Genomic DNA, 7191 nt, shown 5'->3' with positions numbered 1-7191 from the left:
GTACTCACCACGGTAGAGGATGCAATCATTAGGGCATGCATGTATCTTCTGCACCTCTAACCCTAGAGGGCAGACAACCTTCTTTGCTTCATACGTACTCTCGGGCAATTCGTTATCCTTTGGAAGCATATCCTTTATCATTACCAGCAACTTTCCAAATCCCTTGTCAGATACACCATTCTCTGCCTTCCATTGCAGCAATTCCAGTGTGGTGCCCAGCTTTTTCTTGTCACCTACGCAATTCGGGTACAACAATTTTTTGTGATCCTCTAACATGCGCTGCAACTTCTTCTTCTCCAAATCACTTGCGCAGTTTCTCTTTGCATCGGCAATGGATCGACCTAGATCATCAACGGGCTCATCTGATGCCTCTTCTTCAGCTTCTTCCCGCATTGCCGGCTCAGCTTATTCCCGCATTACGGCTCAGCTTCTTCCCCCATTGTTGTATCATCGTATTCAGGGAACCCATGGCCAGGATAGCTGTCGTCGTCCTCTTCTTCTTCATTGTCTTCCATCATAACCCCTCTTTCTTCGTGCTTGATCCAAACATTATAGTGGGGCATGAAACCGGACTTAAACAGGTGGACGTGAATGGTTCTTGACGTAGAGTAATTGTGACCATTCTTACAGCGAGCACATGGACAAGGCATAAAACCATTCGCCCGCTTGTTTGCCTCAGCCGCAAGCAGAAAAGTATGCACGCCCTCAACGAACTGGGGAGAGCATCGGTCATCGTACATCCATTGCCGGCTCATCTTCATTACACAACACCGAATAGACCAAATTAATACAAGTTCATACATAAAATTCATACAACACTTAAATGCAACAAACAAATAACTCTCTAGCTAAAGCATTTAAATGCAACAACAAATATGATCAAGATCGCAACTAAGGTAACAATGGATCCAACAGCATAATGATACCAAGCCTCACTATCGATGGCATATTTTCTAATCTTTCTAATCTTCAAGCGCATTTTCTCCATCTTGATCTTGTGATCATCGACGACATCGGCAACATGCAACTCCAATTCCATCTTCTCCCCCTCAATTCTTTTCAATTTTTCTTTCAAATACTCGTTTTCTCTTTCAACTAAATTTAACCTCTCGACAATAGGGTCGGTTGGAATTTACAGTTCACATACCTCCTAGAAAAAATTGCATATAAATCAAATACTAGCACATATATATATATATATATATATATATATATATATATATATATATATATATATATATATATATATATATATATCCTCCCAAATTACTAAACTCACAAATTAATCACTATATAAAGCATTGCAAGAGCTAATCTAGCAATGAGAGATGAAAGGACAAAGTTGCTAACCTTTGTGATCATTTGAATGGATGGGGGCCTTCAAATCTTACAAATTTTGGGCAAAATGTGTGATGAGCTCGAGATGAAGAGGGGAAGAACAGAGAGGAGAGGGGAAAGGGGAAGAACAGAGCGAGCTCGGGTGGACGAAGGGTTTATGTAGGACGACGTTTAGTACCGGTTCGTGCCAAGAACCGGTACTAAAGGGGCTGGAGGGGCCCCAGTCTGACAACATCCTGCCACCACTCTCATTAGTACCGGTTCGTGGAACGAACCGGTGCTAAAGGTTCGCCACGAACCGGTACTAATGAAAGCGGCCCGGCTAGCCGTTGGAACCGGCACTAATGTATACATTAGTGCCGGCTCAAATACAAACCGGCACTAATGTGCTTCACGTTTGACCCTTTTTCTACTAGTGGTCTCCTCCCCGCCCCGCCACAACGATGATCGTCTCTTCCATCGCGCCCTTTCCGCTGACTGGTCCGCCGCTCGCGTGGCCCGCGGCGGCCTTTCTCCTCTGCACGCGTCTCCTCTTGCCCGGTGACGCGCCGGTGGGCTTTGCTTCCCAATCGGCCAGCCGCTGCCGCGGCCACGGCGGCCGCCACATATCTCTTTCGCAATCGGGGGAGGTGCAGTGAGGAACCTTTGACTCGTGATGTAATGTAGTTATGTAACCAGAATGTCACAGTTATGAGGTTGCAAAACCTAGTGTATCACAAGTCTCCAGGTCGGCTGCTAACACTTCTGTTGGTTTCGTTTTGGAATTTGAAGGATTTAGGTTGCAAGTCATGCTTTGAGAGTCTCATAATGTAAAGTAGTTGTGTAATGGGAATATCGCAACTATTAATTAGGCTGCAGAACCTATTAAGAGAATGCAAAATTACTCCTGTGATATTGCTTAAGTTTGCCCGATACAACTTATTTCTTGAGGATTTATTCAGGATTAACTTTCAGATATTTGATATTGCAAACCTTATTTGTGTGTCCTCTTTGCCTGTCTTCTGGCCGGCCGGTGTAGTGTTGCTACCTTTGCCTTCTTATTGGAAGCAGGCATCTTCGACGTACTTCTGGCTGCTCTCTTCTTCCCGGTGTCCCGCTTCTTTGCTCTTTCTTCTTCCTCCTCGCCATCACTCGAATCAGAATCGACGCAATCAACACCATCATCCTCATTCGAAACAGAATCAGAATCATTATGGCTGTCATCACCCTTCTTCTTTTTCCCCAAGGCCTTTGGTTGGGAAGTTACAGCCTCCATCTTAACGTGAAGTTGCGGGTCCTTGCCTTTGGCTTCAGCTTTGCCCCAGAACTCCACTTACCTTTTTTGTTCAGAAACAGCAAAACAATATTCACTAGCTACTGGCTCCATACGGTCTAGACATGGATTTTTCTTGTCGAGAACCCCCAAAGGATCTTCACTAGCTGCTGCCTCCATATGCCTCAGACGTGATATATGATATATCATGATTTCTCAGTTCAGGAGCTTCGAAAATAAAATCAGTGAAACTCACTATGTCTTGTTTGTTGTACCTGTCATCTTTTGCCATCATCGTTTCTTCGGATGAATGGAGACTATCTGCAATGGCTTTTGCAAACTCTAGGTCAGACATGCGACGACTCCCAGGAAAGCGGTGACCAAATGTACGGTGCAAGTAAACGGAAAGACTGTCTGAAATATACTCTAGGCTGTACAGGTGGCCGACGGTGGTTATGAACTCTCTATCAACAATTCGTGGCGAGACACTGAATCCATATGCTCTTATCTTCTTCTCCAGCTCCTTGCTCAGCAGCGGGAGATGGCATTCGTCGGTTAGGTTGTCCCTTTCTTCAGGCACAAGTTCAGCTAGGACATAATTTAGTCCCCACGTCAGCTCACGAACGGTAGGTTTATCGAAAAAGCAACCGACCTTGAGTTTTTTCTCAATGACATACTTGAGTTGTGGATCTGGAACAATCAGTAGCTGTGTATGTGTGGTGATGAATCTTAGGATGAATTTCGCCAGGTCCTCGCCGGGGCCGACTTTGGCATCCCAGGCAAGAGATTTGTTATCGGCAAGCTTGACGTAACCTAGGGTGGAGACGGCGGCGCCTGCATCGCTCAGACGAGTAAACCACGCCCATATCTCGTTGGGATACTGAAGAAACCGCGCGTCGACGCTGAACATGGCGAAACCCGATGGAGTTTCGAGCAGCATCGTCCACCTAGATGACCGACGCCTATGTTGATACGTGCCTTCTCCTCCGCTCCTTCCTTTGCATGATCATGAGGCGGCGCGTTCTCGCCGGAGTCGTCGGCAGATCGGTTCGGGCAGCAGAGGAAACATCCTTTGTGGTCGTCTAAAAGGATGGTGTCTAGGTCTAGAAACTCTAGGGTGCAGTTTGATTTGACAAAGATGGGACGAGTAGCGTGCAGCACACAATCATAGACGGTCACACGAAGATCGTTCTCATATGAGAAATCATCGGTCACGTGATGATCTACTACGAGGAGATGAAATCTCTTCTTCCTCCTGTTGCTCCATTATTAGCATCGTCCATCAAGGCCTTGTGGATTTCCAGGGTGTCGGTGTCCTCTCTCCTGGTCCCGGTGGAGTACCACCCGAGGACGTCCAGCTCAGGGGAGTGCTCCTTCTTCCTCTTCTTCTCCAGAAAGGCGTGGCGGCGGGCTGCGGAGGCGGGGAGGTCGAGGCTGTCGACAATCTCCACCGTCGGCTCGTGCCGCGTACCGACGACGCACCCAAACCAAGGTTTTGGATTCCGCATGGACCATTTTTCTCGAGGGGGGGGGGGCGCGGTAAACTCGGTTACCACGGTAACCACGAAATTCCGGAAAAATTTCGAGCGAAATTTAAAATCAAAATTTGAATTCAAATTTTTTAAGACAAGAATAGATAAGACTTGAGCACATACAATAATTGACACTATTGCTAGCGCAGTGGCAAGAGGTCTGCTCCAATGCCCTGCACATGCAGGTCGTGAGTTCGACCCTCGCACGCCCATATTTTTTAGAAATTACAGCTTCTAAAAACTAAAAGGAAAAAGTGCACCTGGATGTGGAGATCCCTACCACTGGGACGCGAGTATCCTTGTGTTCCAGCAAGAGATATACCTTATTTAACAAGCCGATAGAAGTTTAAATTCAAAAAGTTTGAATTTTTTTGCTCGGTATACATGACTCTCGTGGGGGAGCGGGAAACGCGGTAATCGGGCGGTAACCGAATTTACCGCCCGGTACCCAAAACCATGGGTTACAGTCACTACCTCATTTTCCCTCAGACATATGACTTCAGACAAGACTTGGGGTCCAGGATTTGTATTAAACAAAATTTAGTAGAGAAACCTTTAATATTACCATCGACAAAATTGCAGAATGGAATTTCCCCACAAACAATTGCTTTCTTGCCCAACCACAAATAAATCTTTTGTTCTATGGACCAGATGAAAAGTGTTAAGGGAAACAGTTTAGAGAATAGATTAAGACGTAGCTGAAGCAATTTTATATGATCAAATAAACAAGGAAATACTACCAAACAAATCACAAGAGGTTCCATCAAATAAAAACTCTACTGCAATGTTAACTCAAAGTCCATTCAGTGCATAACTTTAGACCAAGGCGAATTGGGAAAGATCGTATGCCGTGTGTATTGCTTTCTGGGAATAATTCCTGCTTCATTTTTCCACAGGAATGAGGAAAGAAATCACTACCGGAAAAGGGTCCTACCCCGACAGCCAAAACAATGCCGACGGCCACCGTCGGCCTACTTGGAGCTATGTCGACAGCCACGTCCTGGCCGTCGGCTTATCCTAGCCGTCGGGCTACTCCGAGCTAAGCCGACGGCACCCGTCGGCACAATATGGCCGTCGGCCTAGCTGCGAATACGCCGACAGCAGCCGTCGGCATAGCAGTGGGCCCGGCGACCCTGCCCGTGACCAGTGGCTAACGCCGTCAAATCTATGCCGACGGTCGGGACGGGTGCCGTCGGCATATCTCCGCAAGCCACGTCACCAATCCGCGGCGCACCGTCCAAGACATATGCCGACGGCGGCATACCCACCACGTCACCGATCCGCGGCACGCCGCCCACCTAAACTCTGCCGTCTCTATGCCGTCGGCATAGTTATTTTATTTTATTTTTTATATATGTTTTCATTCTTTTTATGTATTATTACATAAACTGACATGTAGCATATGCTTTTTATGTATTATTATATGAATATATATGTACTTTGTCATTTTTTCCATAGATTATGAATATATATACTCCCTCCATCACAGTTTAAAGGGCGTACCTCACATCTCTCTCGGCCCAAGGTTGCTAGCAATTGGCAGGAATAACTAATGTGCTAGAACTGCGGTAGTTAAGGATATGCGCCTAATTAATCACCAAACAAACACATAGTAACCTCCCCATCCAGTAAATGAAGAAAACCATCGCATGCATTGGTGGAGTAATTTCAGTTCACACCATGCATGCGCACCAGAAAGGCAAGCGGAAGGAGCTAATTCCTCCCAAAACGATGCAGTTAATAGGCTAATTAATGGCATGCGCCCTATTTCCCTCTAATTGTGAAAAATTCTGGTTTTGGAGATACGCCCTTTAAACTGTGATGGAGGGAGTATATAGTTTGTATTTTTTTTCGAGCACGTTAATAATGTGCCATCATGTTCTTTTGAATATAGGTCCTTATATTTTATTAAAATGAAAAACAGCTATGCCGATAGAAGTTTTGTGGCGGTTGCAAACGCCCGGCACCCGTCTCCGGAGTGTGACCCCCTCACGTCCGCGGTGTGCCCCCCTCATGGACGGCGCCACCGCCGGCATTTGGAGGACGAAAACAACCGCATCGGGTCTATACGGAGGGGACGTTGCTCCCAAGTGTTTCTATACGATGACCTACCACAACCGGGTGGTGTTTTGGCATGTCCGAAGAGGCGGCACGCATCTCCGGGGCGTGCCCCCCCTAACGGACGGTGTCGCCGCCGGCACCTGGAGGGGGGAAACGGACGCGTCGGGTCTTAGTATTTAGATCCAGCTGCCATCAAGGAGAATTTCATGTCCCTTAGGCGGGACGGGTGGTGTTGTGGCATGTCCAAAGAGGCGGCACGCATCTCCGGGGCGTGGCCCCCCCTCATGGACGGTGCCGCCGCCGGCACCTGGAGGGGGGAAATGAGCGCTTCGGGTCCACACGGAGGGGATGTAGCTGTGGGTTTGGCCCGGATGTTGCTCCCAGGTGTCCCTCTGGGCTGACCTGACACAACCTGGTGGAGAGGTCCACTGTTCAAAGCCTGTCCGTGGAAAGTCAAAGGGCTAGATCTCATGGTCAACCGCTCCAGGGTTAGGCGGGACGGGGGCCCTGGGGGTAGCAATGCCACCGGAGCGTCGCACCGGCCCCTCATACATGCGGGGTGGTGTTGTGGCATGTCCGAAGAGACGGCATGTGTCTCCAAGACGTGGCCCCCCTCATGGACGTTGCCGCCGCCGGCACCTGGAGGGGGGAAACGGACGCGTCGGGTCTACACGGAGGGGATGTAGATGTGGGTTTGGCCCGGATGTTGCTCCCAGGTGTCCCTCTGGGTTGACCTGACACAACCGGGTGGAGAGGTCCACTAGTCAAAACCCGTCCGTGGAAAGTCAAAGGGCTAGATCTCGTGGTCAACCGCTCCAGGGTTAGGTGGGACAGGGGCCCTGGGGGGCTAGCAATGCCACCGAAGCATCGCACCGGCCCCTCATACATGCGGGGCGATGCTGTGGCATGCCCGAAGAGGCGGCACGCGTCTCTCGGGCGTGCACTGATAGAAAAAGGGCCTGTTGTCCCGGTTCGTAAGGGCCTTTAGTCCCGGTTCCTGAATCGGGG

General features: G+C 48.6%; 1 pseudogene; it reads right to left on the bottom strand.

Moving 5' to 3' along the window:
* Window positions 1–1750: 1750 nt before the first annotated feature.
* Window positions 1751–3530, bottom strand: LOC123071432 (uncharacterized; annotated as a pseudogene).
* Window positions 3531–7191: the final 3661 nt, after the last annotated feature.

This window comes from Triticum aestivum, chromosome 1A, assembly GCF_018294505.1.
Source record: "Triticum aestivum cultivar Chinese Spring chromosome 1A, IWGSC CS RefSeq v2.1, whole genome shotgun sequence".
Taxonomy (NCBI): Eukaryota; Viridiplantae; Streptophyta; class Magnoliopsida; order Poales; family Poaceae; genus Triticum; species Triticum aestivum.
The sequence above is the reverse complement of the archived record's forward strand: the minus strand, read 5'-3'. Positions and strand labels throughout refer to the sequence as shown.